Source organism: Oncorhynchus tshawytscha, unplaced genomic scaffold (genome assembly GCF_018296145.1).
Source record: "Oncorhynchus tshawytscha isolate Ot180627B unplaced genomic scaffold, Otsh_v2.0 Un_contig_766_pilon_pilon, whole genome shotgun sequence".
Taxonomy (NCBI): Eukaryota; Metazoa; Chordata; class Actinopteri; order Salmoniformes; family Salmonidae; genus Oncorhynchus; species Oncorhynchus tshawytscha.
Genome location: NW_024609833.1, coordinates 1,315,650 through 1,329,399, shown reverse-complemented (window position 1 = coordinate 1,329,399; position 13,750 = coordinate 1,315,650).

Here is a 13,750-nt window from a genome sequence, read left to right as displayed (position 1 = left end):
GTGACCGAGTGCGCGTCCTTCATTGTTTTTCCTTTCTATTGAATACACTATTGTCCGGTTTAAATATTATCGATTATTTAGACATTTGACAACCTGAGGATTAATTATAAACATCGTTTGACATGTTTCGACGAACTTTACCGGTATTATTAGGATGTATTCGTCTGCATGTTTTGACCGCCTTTAAGCCAGTGGATTACTGAACAAAACGCGCCAACAAAACTGAGTTTTTGGGGTATAAAGAGGGACTTTATTGAACAAAACAAACATTTATTGTGTAGCTGGGACTCTTGTGACTGCAACCATATGAAGATATTCAAAGGTAAGTGATTAATTTTATCGCTATTTCTGACTTTTGTCATTCCTTTACTTGGTTGTAAAATGTTTGTCAGCGGGGCGCTGTCCTCATAAAATCGCATGGTATGCTTTCGCCGTAAAGCCTTTTTGAAATCTGACAAAGCGGCTGGATTAACAAGAAGTTAATCTTTAAGTCAGTGTATAACACTTGTATTTTTTATGAATGTTTATTGTGACTATTTCTGTATTTTAAATTTGGCACTCTGCAATTTCACCGGATGTTGTCAAGGTGGGTCACTAGCGGAACGCCTGTGCCAGAAAGGTTAAACTAAGGAAGTGCATGATGTATATGAATCCTAAGGATTATGATTCAAAGGAACCCCCAGAAGGGTCATCCCCTGAAATAAACGAAGTACGTGGCTGTTACGTTATCCACGCCCCGATACCAAAGGAATGGTTCAACAATAAAAAGGGTGACCATAAAGCCCTCTGGTTCTTCATTTCAGCATATACCATGGATATTCATATACCATATCACAACTCCAATACGTCATGGGTACCAGACCCTAAGTACTCTATGCCTCACAGCCCTCCTTTCTACTCCCCCCAGGGAAGCCCCCTGACACCCCCTACATGTACACAGCCTGAGGATGTGTTTGATGGGGTGGGCAGTAGTATTTTTATGGACACCATCAAGGCCTCTGTAGCCACACTTTTAGATGTGGTGATCGGAGAGAATATAAGAGAGAAATGCCACGGAACAATTCACTTTCTAGCGGACCAAACTAATGCACAGTACACTGTGGCCTGAGCCAGTTATCACTTTGTTTTTTATTCTTTTTAAAAACGTTTTTTAATCAGTCACCCCAGCCAACGACCATCAGTCACCCCACCCAACGACGACCTCTGTGTTTATATGACCCACCCAGGTACTTCTTCTTCAACCACTTTGAGGAGCTGGTGAAAAGACTGGTCCTGCTGCTTTATACCATCGATGGTCAGAGCCCTGGAGTCTATGGGTCTTGTGCCATCTATTCCCAGGGTTTACGGTGTAACCGAGGCTTTCCTACATGAACTGAAGGAGGTGATCCTACATCCATGAGAAACTCAAAGAAATCAGGCACGCACTGGTGGACGACAACAAATACAAGGAAGCTTTGGTGGCTGATGTGGTGAATTTCTGGGTCTGTAAACCCCAAGAGAACGAGTAACAATATATATGTTTTATTTAGATATAAAGCAATGGGTAACTACTGTATATGAATACGATGTTAGAAAATTAATATTTTTTCTTTTGAGAGGATTTACAAATGTTATGCAGCAAATTATTGAAAATAAAGTGAGCAATGTATCGCTCTACACAACCCACAAAACAAGGGTTATTAATGCAGAGCGTGTGCTAAAAATGGAACAAATCATGAGTCATGTACGACATACATACATACATACGGGGGAGACTCTACAATGGTCACAACTGGTATCCCGTCTTGTGGATGATTCTGAAGAAATAGAAACATCCTTGTCTGAGATTTTAGTTTATTTGTTTGAAACATCATTTAATTGTAACATGTATCATATTTGTTGTTTATCTACTTATAGAACGGATGTATGTGTTTTAAAAATTCAGCGATATAAGCCTGTAAAAGTATACAAGGTGTTGCATGCATGGGTCATTGAGAAAACGGGACATAATATTCTGCTAGGTATCCTGAATTGTATGGATGTGTCACGGTCTTCATAAAGAGGAGACCAAGGCGCAGCGTGGTTAGCGAACATAACTCTTTAATAAAAGAGAGAACACTGAACGGAACTAAACAAAACTAACCGTGAAGCAATATGGCTAATGCAGAACAGGCAACTAAACATAGAATAACAACCCACAAAATAACCAAGGAATATGGCTACCTAAATATGGTTCCCAATCAGAGACAACGATAAACAGCTGCCTCTGATTGAGAACCAATCAAGGCAACCATAGACATATAAACACCTAGACTAGAAAAACCCCTGGACATACAAAACCCCCTAGACAATACAAAAACTAAACAAACCACCCTTGTCGCACCCTGACCTAACCAAATAATAAAGAAAACAAAGATAACTAAGGTCAGTGCGTGACAGGATGCGTAATACTTTTTTTTAAATTGCAGAAATAAAATGCAAAATGAAAATGAAATGTTCTCGTTATTTGAAAGGGGCTCATTAATGTTATTGTACATAAGATAGGCAAGAATGATGGCGGAGCAGATTATGAAAAACATTTATTATACCCCCTCTAACCCAGGATCTTATGGGGGGGAAGGAGAGGTTCCAGAGAGCTATAGCTGAAGAAACAGGTAGCAGGTTAGGCGCTGCTCAAGTGAATGATTGGCTAGCAGAGCAGGATGCTTATACTCTACATTAACCTGTACGAAAACAATTTCCACGAAATAGAGTTTTTTCTACTCATCTCTTGTCCCAGTTTCAGGCGGATCTATGGGACATGCAGGCCCTTGCAGATAGCATGTATCGATTTCCATAATTTTCTAACAGTTATAGATATTTTCCTCTAAAATAGCATTTGTAAGGGTCTTCAAAAATAAGAGTGGGGCAGAGGTGACCCAGGCCTTTGAATCTATCTTGAAGGAAGGAGGAGCACCTAAGAAAGTGCAGACTGACGGTGGTAAAGAATCTTTTAATAATACTTTTCAGAAACTCATGAAGAAGCACAATATCGTACATTTTGCTACAGGTTCGGATACAAGTTGAAAGCTTCAGTTGAACGCTTTAACAGAACTTTGAAGGAGAGGATGTGGAAATACTTTACGGCTCACAACACCCATAGATATGTGGATATAGTTCAAGATTTAGTAAAGGGTTATAACTACAGCTACCACAAGAGTATACGGATGAAGCCCTCCAAGGTCTCTTCTGAAAAGTATTTTCAAGTCTTTAAAAATCTGTATGGTTTGTTCCCCCTTCGCCGTAAGAAAAAAATAGATTTTAAATTCATAGTGGGGGACTTGGTACGTATATCCAAGTTGAGGGGTGTTTTCGACATAAAATATGAGCAAGGTTACAGCGATGAGTTGTTCACAGTTACCGAATGTCTACCACGTATCTATCTCCAAGTTAAAAGATTATGATGGGGAGCTTAAGACACACATGGCCTGGGGCAAAAAGCAAGATTTTACAACCATGGAAGAAACAACCGTTGTACTCAAACACTGTCTCAACACCATCAATCTCTGTGTATCCATCTACGTGATACGGGCCAATATTCTTCTCCCCTCTATTCAAAGCATGTTGAATAAAAATGTTTTTATCCTGGGACAAGTACTCCAACCATTAAATGGACCCGCTAGAGTATGACTTGAATTGTCGGCGGTAGTTGTCAGGCGATGGAATAGCTATAGATGCTGGGGATAGAAAGTGTGTACGATAAGATTTCATGCATGCCGATGCAATAGTTGCACAACTCCAGGGGTCAATGCCGGCATCTTTGATTACCTCTTCTCTGAATCTGAGGCATTCATCACGCAGTATAACCACATCATTGTCACAGTATGACTCCATCTCTTTACGGAAATCAAAGGATTTATGACGTACTGTCTCATACCATGTCATGAATCTCTCTCGCTCTTTGGGAGACATTTGATCACACACATACATTTCGGGGCTGGGATAAGATCCAATATAATGTAGATTCTCCTCAGATGTGAAGAAATTAGGAAACCAACCTTTCACAGAGTTTTCAAAACCCAAGGCCTCAGGCATTTGAGCCAATCTCATGGGTAAGAAGCTTAAACTGTCAATGTATCTCTGGTTGAAGGCGGGGTCTACAAAACACAAGATCTTACTACCTTGCGCTATGACCCTGGGTGCAACAGCTTGTATGAAGAGGTTCAAAAGAAGATAGGAATCATAGGCTCTAGAATTGTGAGCTACAAACGTGAAGCTTTTGTACTGGGGTTTTCTGAAGTGTTTTAGAAAGAGTAGTGCACAATTGGAGCCCTCTGCCGACCACTTTTCACCTTTGAAAGTCATGGTAGATACAAAAATAGGCAAATGAACCCCGGATAGCTGATTAGTTTCAAAGTCATAAAACACATATTTCTCTGAATGTTCATCTTCAGCCAAGGGCTGACTAAAGCACTCGTGTGGCACTTCTTGAACCACTTCAGTGTCTCTGCTTTTCAAAGGCCCTTTACAGATTGGGCAACGTATGATACCACACACGTGAGGTTCAGGGTTGTCTATTTTAAGGTTGTAATTGCAATGGCATTTTGGACTTCTTGTTAATGTCACAACTGCTTACAGATTTACATGCCTTGGGGTGCAATGTTCAATTTTGTGTGTTTCATAGCAGTAGGCAGAATGACATGTGCGTTGACAATCTGCACAGGGTATTAGGTTTAAGGGTTGCATCGGGCATTTTTCATCCTGACATACTGAACAGTTATAACAACAAGAGTGTAGCCAGTATGACATGATGGACATACATATGGTGCTCCTTAAAAAGCTCTGATGTTGGTAATAATAATAATGGCCAGTATGACATGATGGACATACATATGGTGCTCCTTAAAAAGCTCTGATGTTGGTAATAATAATAATGGGTGTTTTGCACATAAAAGTACAGAATCTGAGGATGAGGTTGTGGGTTGTTCTGGAATTTCAAGAGAGCTGAATTAGCTCTACTATGGTACAAAACCACAAGCTTGATGTCCAGAAATTTTTCAAATTTGACTACGACAGAGAAAGCCACAGCCACAGCATACCTAGACTGACGGCATTTTGGAGCTCCCTAGCCTTTTGTAAAGCCTCTAGATCAGTACATCCAGGGTTGAGTAAATGTGATAGGCCTATTGCAAAGCATAACTGATTACCAGGATTGTTAACGTTTATGAGATATGCCTTATTGTTTATGATTTCTGATTGCATGAGACTATCAAGTTTCCTTCTCTGACCACCTTCGTCTAGGGGTTGGCAAACTATTTGTACAACAAGTTCTGGGGTCCTATCAGCTATGATGGCTAAGTTAGATTGAACAAGACGTTCCAGCAGGGCTATAAATTGTTCAAGATCTGCTTCGCCATTGGGTAAAACAAGAGATACTGTGTTTTGCATACTATCTCCACATATTTCAAGTTGTAAGACATCACGAGGTTCGGCAAAATCTGTAGCCCTTTCTAAAAGTTATCCTAGAGTATCCAAAACCATCACATAAAAAACTGCATAATCAAGGCTCTGATTCATACATGTAAAATTTAAAAACTGACGAATCTCTGTATTGCTGAATTTATTGCAGTACACAACACGGACACTTCTATCAATACCATCCCCACTCTGATTTATTACACAATTTTCCAATTCCTCAATAACATTGTGTTGTTGTTCATAGTCATCGGACATAGGAGTTAAAGGAGGTGTGAGTGTGTGGGGGGTGTTGAAGATGTTGTGCTCTCATTCATTTGGTTAATTAAGGATATGAGTTCAGGGGTGACCTGTGATAATGGGTGTTCATGTGTCTGAGTTATTGATGGCGAGGGCTGTTGTGGGGAAGTTGGCCCTGTCTGGGTCCTGAACTTCCTGACGGGCCGTCCCCAGGTGGTTAGGGTAGGTAACAACATCTCCACCCCGCTGATCCACAACACTGGGGCCCCACAAGGGTGTGTTCTCAGCCCTCTCCTGTACTCCCTGTTCACCCACGACTGCATGGCCATGCACGCCTCCAACTCAATCATCAAGTTTGCAGACGACACTACAGTGGTAGGCTTGATTACCAACAACGACGAGACGGCCTACAGGGAGGAGGTGAGAGCCCTCGGAGTGTGGTGTCAGGAAAATAACCGAACAGAACACAAGACTGGTAGGAGACCTGAGGAAGGTTGTTATGTTTGTGACAGCAGCAATCAATTGCACAGAAATATTTCAATCAAGGACTAAGAAGATAAAGATCATAGTGCAGCAGGCATTGAGGTTTCTTGGGATCACAGGACTGACATGGGGAAATGTACAGGATGACCTCAATAAGATTGAAAATCAGTCCAGCCAGGAATCATATATTGGTTCATTTGCGTTATGGTGTTAATCCTTCAATGGAATGCCAGAAATTTGATGGCTTATGGGCAAGAGTTCAAACAGTTTCTTGAGTTACCAGCCAAACCTGATATAATATGTAACCTAATTCAGAAAACTAGGCATATGTCATAAGTAACAACTTCACAGGAGAGCCATTTGAACGTAAAAAATATTTTTTTAATCTAAATGAGTTTTTAGGCAGAAATGCCTTCTCGAGCATGTGAACTTTCATGTGCCTTAATAACAAACTTGCATGCCATCTGTAAATATGAATACAATTGATACATTTATGAGCCTTGTTTGTTAAGCCACAGAAAAAGTCAGCAACCTTCCCCACTAGCCATGATTGGCTGAGATAATGAGTGGGCTGGACATGCCGAGAGAGGAGTTCAGATTGGTCTGCCATAGAAGCTCGTCAGTCTGTGTTGGTAATCCTGTCGAACGTGTCTTTTTTTTAAATGCATTGTGTAGTGGAGTTGCATAAGTGTTGCTCTCCACTTTCTGGAGGATCAAGTATTAAAGTATGGTAGCTAAAGAGATGGAGAAAACACCTGTCTCTGGATTACATCTTCAAACTAAGGGCAACTGTGGTATGGCATTCCTGACAGGCAGACGTGTCCATGCACAATGATGTATACAGGTAAGATAGTCTAGCATTAGCTAGCTACAGTACATTTTCAGATGTTAAACGTCTTCTAATTTTGACAGAAAGTGGTTTCATTTCAAGCTAAAGTGTACTGTTAGTTAGCTAGCTAACGTTAGCTGGCTGGCTCCCTAACTGATATTATTATTTGTTTCCCAGAGCCCGTTTGCTGTCCTAGTCAGAGCCTAATGTTAGCTAGCTAACATTGAACATGGCTGGTTAGCTCCCAGCACTGTGGCATTGTTGGCACGGTTCATTGTTGTTTAACTAACTAACATTGGCTGGCTGGCTCATTAGCTAACGTTGCATGATGTGTGTACGACACCCATTGAATATGGCCAGTGTCAGTAAATGTCTGCAAAAAGCATAATGAAATTGTTGCCAGCAGAGCTGGTTAGGCTGTTTTCGTGTTATCCAGAGGTAAACAAATCATCGGCCAGAGTGTCACGTGTGCGCTTCAAGAGCAAAATGAGATGGGTGGGGCTAAAGCTTAAGAGGGTGTGAACGATGCTGAATGGGTGTAGACAAAGAAGAGCTCTTCACTAGATACCAAAACATTCAAAGGCGATTTTCTCAAAAGTGAGTTTACAAGTTGATCACATTTCAAAGCAGAATTATTTTCCCATTGTTCCTCAAATGCAGTGCATGATATACCATTATTATGTAGCTCTAAGTCTCTACTTTTATCTAATGTGAAAAACACAATTTCAAATTTTGCTACATAAGACAGAATCCAGGTGGTGAGTCACATATGTCTCCAGGAGACATGGCTAAAACCTACGCTAGATTTTGTATTACAAGGTTATGTTGCAGCCCGTAGAGAAAGTGGGAGGGTGTGCTTCCTTTATAAAGCGTGGGATCCCATATAGGTGTGTGGGAAAGGGAGTTGAAGTGGTAGAGGTATGGTTGGGAGGGGGGGAATATGGTAATAGTGAACTTTTACAACCCGTATAAGAGACTGGAGTTGCTGGCCCCTGGGAATGTAGAAGGTCAAGATAGGAGACGGGTAATGTGGTGTGGGGACTCATAGCACGCTCTGGGGAGGGTTATGGACTGATGTAAACGGACAAGTGTTGGAGGAACTACTGGATGAGATAGGGCCTGTGATGGCCGGGGAACCAGGATTGACCCAGTAACAGGAAATGAATCTGCTCTGGATCTTACTTTGATCTCAAGTTCAATGGCAGGTAGATGCATTTGGGAGGTTTTGGAGGAATCTACAGTGTCACTATCCTATCTTGTGCACTGTAGGATTGAGGGAAGAAGAATCAGTAGGAAATGGATTGAGGAGATGGATTTTTGGGAAAGCAGAGTGGGGTCAGTTTCAGGAGATCTAAATTCAGATATAGAAACAGTCAATGATGGAATTAGAGGAGCAATAGTAAGGGCCCGCAAGGCAGGTGATTCCTATGGGTACAGGGTGAAGAAAGAGAAACGCAGTCCCCTGGTGGAGTGAAGAGTGTGGAGAAGTAGTGAAGAGTCGGAACAGTGCTTTCAGAATGCTGAAAAGGTCCCTTAATTACCAGCACCCGATTCAGTATAAACACCCCAGGGAATTGTCATTAGTCCTTTGTTGTTCTCCATTATGATTGACGATGTATTCTCTCAGGTGAGACCTGATGTTGGGAGGTCATTGGAGCGCTGTGGAAGAGTGGGAGAAATATTACCCATTTAGCCAGAAGAGATAAAGAAGCGATTAGTGAAGCACAGGTCCCTCAGGTGGGGCTTCAAGTTTTCAGTTGAGAAAACACAGACAGTTTTTTTCTAGAAGGAAGGTTGGGGAGGAAATATACTTGAAGTTGTATGGAAGGAATCTGGAGAGGTTGGGAGTGTTTAGATTCCTGGGGGTCTGGTTTGACACTCGAATGACACAGGCAGAGCATGTTAACAGAGTAGTTGTCAAAGGAAAGAAAATATTGAATGTGATGCGTTGCTTGTCAGGAATGGAGTGGGGGGGCAGATAGAATGCCGTTGAAAATGATATACAGTGGGGCAAAAAAGTATTTAGTCAGCCACCAATTGTGCAAGTTCTCCCACTTAAAAATATGAGAGGCCTGTAATTTTCATCATAGGTACACTTCAACTATGACAGACAAAATGAGAAAAAAAATTCAGAAAATCACATTGTAGGATTTTTAATGAATTTATTTGCAAATTATGGTACCTGTAGTATGTACTGTCTTTACACACCAGGTAAGACCTGGGCGGACCATCCCCTGTGTTTTGGTTAGTGCACCATGTGGTGCTAGTAAGGTAGGAGAGGGGGCTCTTTAACTTTAACTTTCTTTGCTTTGGTTTCCTCCAAACATAACGATGGTCATTATGGCCCAACAGTTCTATTTTTGTTTCCTCAGACCAGAGGACATTTCTCCAAAAAGTACGATCTTTGTCCCCATATGCAGTTGCAAACCATAGTCTGGCTTTTCATGGTGGTTTTGGAGCAGTGGCTTCTTCCTTGCTGAGCGGCCTTTCAGGATATGTCGATATAGGACTCGTTTTACTGTGGATATAAATACTTATATCTGTTTCCTCCAGCATCTTCACAGGGTCCTTTCCTGTTCTGGGATTGACTTGCACTTTTCGCACCAAAATATGTTAATCTCTAGGAGACAGAACGCGCCTCCTTCCTGAGCGGTATGATGGCTACGTGGTCCCAAGGTGTTTATACTTGTGTACTACTGTTTGTACAGATGAATGTGGTACCTTCAGGCATTTGGAAATTGCTCCCAAGGATGAACCAGACTTGTTGGAGGTCTTGGCTGATTTTCTTTTTGATTTTCCCATGATGTCAAGCAAAGAGGCACTGAGTTTGAACGTAGGCCTTGAAATACATCCACAGGTACACCTCCAGTTGACTCAAATAATGTCAATTAGCCTTTTAAAAGCTTCTAAAGCCATGACATTTTCTGGAATTTTCCCAGCTGTTTAAAGGCACAGTCAACTTAGTGTATGTAAACTTCTGACCCACTGGAATTTTGATAGTGAAATAATCTGTCTGTAAACAATTGTTGGAAAAATGTTGTGTCATGCACAAAGTAGATGTCCTAACCGACTTGCCAACATTAGTTTGTTAACAAGAAATATGTGGAGTGGTTGAAAACAAGTTTTAATGACTCCAAACTAAGTGTATGTAAACTTTCAACTTCAACTGTATGTGGTAGTGGTGGAGTAGGGGCCTGAGGGCACACAGTCTGTGAATGTATGTAATGTTTTTAAAATTGTATAAACTGCCTTAATTTTCCTGGACCCCAGGAAGAGTAGCTGCTGCTTTGGCAGCAGTTAATGAGGATCCATAATAAATACTACAGTCCCTAGTTTGAATCCAGGCTGTATCACATCCGGTTGTAATTAGGGGTCCCATAGGTTGGTGCACAATTGGCCCAGCGTCATCCGGGTTTGGCCGTCATTGTAAATAAGAATGTGTTTTTAACTGACTTGCCTAGTTAAATAAAGGTTAAAATAACTAAAACAATTAAATAATACAATCAGGGCACAGCAGAGGAGAGGGAGAACTCTGCAGTGTTGATTTATAACATTTGAATGTGCCTTAGATGGCAACAAGATCATATTGTACAGGTAACGTGAATACAAAGCCGGCTAGAGGTGGGTACAATAGAATGGGAGGCCAGGAGTCTGTGTAACCAATAAAGAGTCAGTGTCCCGAGTGTGGGAACACACACAGACTGTCCCACGGTTGGGTAAACAAGCAAGTTCCTTGTGAACAAAGCATGCAGGAGTCATGAGGCAAATGGCATAAAGCACAAGAGAAAAATATATCAACTTGGGGCTAGCCATTGTTAGTTCAGAGTCACTCTCCCCAACAGTGCACATGTGCTGGAGGCGAGCGAATGCTCGGGAGCGAGGGGGGAGTGTGATGGGGGTACCTGTACCAGACAGGGGGAGACAGGCCAGGGCAGACAGTGAACGAATCAAAGCTGCAGTGGGAGCAGGCAACGGGAGTAGGTCTCACACCCACTTGGGAGAAGCTTTTTTCGGGAGGCAGATTCCTTGTAGAAAGTCCCGGCTAGCAAGTTAACATAGCTAGTAAGTCTCTATCCATCTTTTCCACGTGGAAAAGGAGGTCGTTAGCTAGCTATATCTTTTCAGTGTCGAGGAGGATATCTTTCAGTTTTGTGTTGGATGGTATTTCCAGGTTCCGCTGTGTTTCTTCTGCAGGTTTTGGCTTGTTAGAGGTTTTTTATTGATCATCCGTGGTAGTAGTAGTCCATTCAGGTCATTTAGTCCAAAATCAAAGTTGTAGGTATGGAATTGTGATTTGGAATCAAGGTTTTGATGTTGAGGTTAGTGCCATGTATAATCCTTGTAAAAAAATAAATAAATGCAGGTACATCTGCTGCTTCCTCTGCTGGAGCTTGGTCCACGCTCTCTTCCACTCTCCTATTCTCTCTCTTTCTCACATAAAACTCCATCTGCTTCCCTGTCCTCTCCTTCAAAACTAGACAATTCAAGACTTTAAACCTGTTGCATTGATATAAAACAATGACAATGCATCTTAAATTGCTAATCTACAAAGTTTATAGTTGGCATACTTATTTTGCTACTACGCCGTGCATCTGTTGCAGATCCAGGGGGTGGATTCCTGCAATGTATTCTGGTAGGTATTGCCTCGGAGGACAGTGTCTTCCATTGAACCCTGTTGAAAGAGACATTTTCAACAGAAAAGTTTCAGATATGACTGAAATTCATTTTTATTGATAAAGATAGTAGCTCTACATAATCATAATAAAACACTCTTCAAGGTGCTCCTCGCACACAGCATAAACCCCTTCAGGTCTTTGAAGGACTTCTGCAGACTGATGTCCCTACGTCTGATGTTTAACAGCCATATCTTCCTCCTGAGTAATTGAAAAGTGTGTAAGGTTTAATATCACATTTATTGAATTCACAGCAGAGGTGTGTCTGAACACACACTGACTGATATCCTTATTTTAATGTGTTAAATTAAGTGATTTGTGTGTAGCCAGCACATTTATATGTGAAGCTTGTCTTACTTCAATTCTATGTTCTACCTTCTATTAGTATTCATTAGTTGAATATTTCAGAAGCATGTTGTTGATACATGCTATGTTGCTCATTGGTAGTGTTTGGTTGGACTGGTTGACTGGTAATCTTTCTCTTTCTAAAACGTGTGTAATTACGGTCTTTATGTTTTCCATTTTATGGAAATATGACTGGCTAATGTGTTCTCTTTCTCTCGCACGACAAGAGCAGCTTCTATCCTTTCCAGGAGCAGAAGAGGCCTCTGGAGTTTCTGGTGTTAGGTTCTAAATATCAGAGAAAGAACTCGACGGACACAGTTTATTCATCCCAAAGGATCGAACAACTAAACAGAAAAATACATATTCACACAAGCACTGGTATTTAACCCTTTCTCCTATGCTGAGTCTCCCTCTACACATCTGAACAGCCAATGCATCTCTGTTGCTAGACAGAGCCTTAGTGATATCTGTTCTTCCTCACTTCATCTGACCTGACCTCTGTCCCAACGCGCTCACTCAACTCCAAATCACAGCGGTCATGGTGACTGATACCAGACTGTCTCTTCTCCTCCCATAGGATCCCTGATGGCTAAAAATAACAAATCCTGACGTAATGTAAACATTATACATTCCCCTCTCTCCCTCAGTGACATGAATAAGTACATTTTATGATTTCATAAGTCAAGAAATCAGAACCCATCACTGGGAATCAGTTGTTTTTAAACCTCTTCTCTGGAACCCCCAGTCATTGTGTGTATATAGGCCAGTACCAGTGTTTTTAAGTTTAATTAAAGTTTATGGTTGTGTTCTAGATCCTTGTTCTCTTATTCTTCTACACAATACACTGAAGTTTAAGAAGTCCTTTAGAGCCTAAGGACACCACCTTTTTACATTTAAGTCATTTTAGCAGAAGCTCTTATCCACTCCTTCTGTCACCTGAACCTGCTGCAGACCACCTGAACTACATTTGGAATCTGCTGGGGTTGTGGGTCTATGCTTATGGTCTCCTGTTCTCTCCTGTTCTCTTTCTCACCCCTACTCTAGTTTCTGCTCCACTCTAGTTTCTGCTGGATGTCTCCCGTTTCCTTATTCCCTCCTAACACCTCCTCCCTTATTCTCCTTCCCTCACCCCCCCCTTATTGGCAGCCAAGATCAGTCCGACTGTTAAAATGAGGATGCTTAAGGTCTCCTGTTTCATAGTTAATTTAGTAGTGTAGTTATTGTTATAACATCTGTGGTAGTATATATTGTAGTTTGTATTGTAGTTTGTAGATAATAGTTTATGGTTATGTCCTCTTCACCCTGATTTAAAAAAATAAAAATTGTACTCAATAGTTAATTTAAACAGCAGTCACGTAGTTTTTCTCTCTATGTATAAGAGTATGACGTAGACCACAGAAGTCAGCAGAAAGGCAGCCTTACTTGCTACTCTTTTGACCCAGAACCCAAATGAGGATCTTAGTCTTTTCTGATCGTGTCCTGCCATAGTTGTGTACAGTGCGTTCGGAAAGTATTCAGACCCCTTGACTTGTTCCACATTTTGTTACGTTACAGCCTTATTCTAAAATGGATTAAATATACCCCATAATGACAAGTCAAAAACAAGTTTAGACATGTTTGCTCATGTATAAAAATAAAATAAAAACTGAAATATTATATTTACATAAGAATTCAGACCCTTCACTCAGTACTTTGTTGAAGCACCTTCGGCAGTGATTACAGCCTCGAGTCTTCTTGGGTATGACGC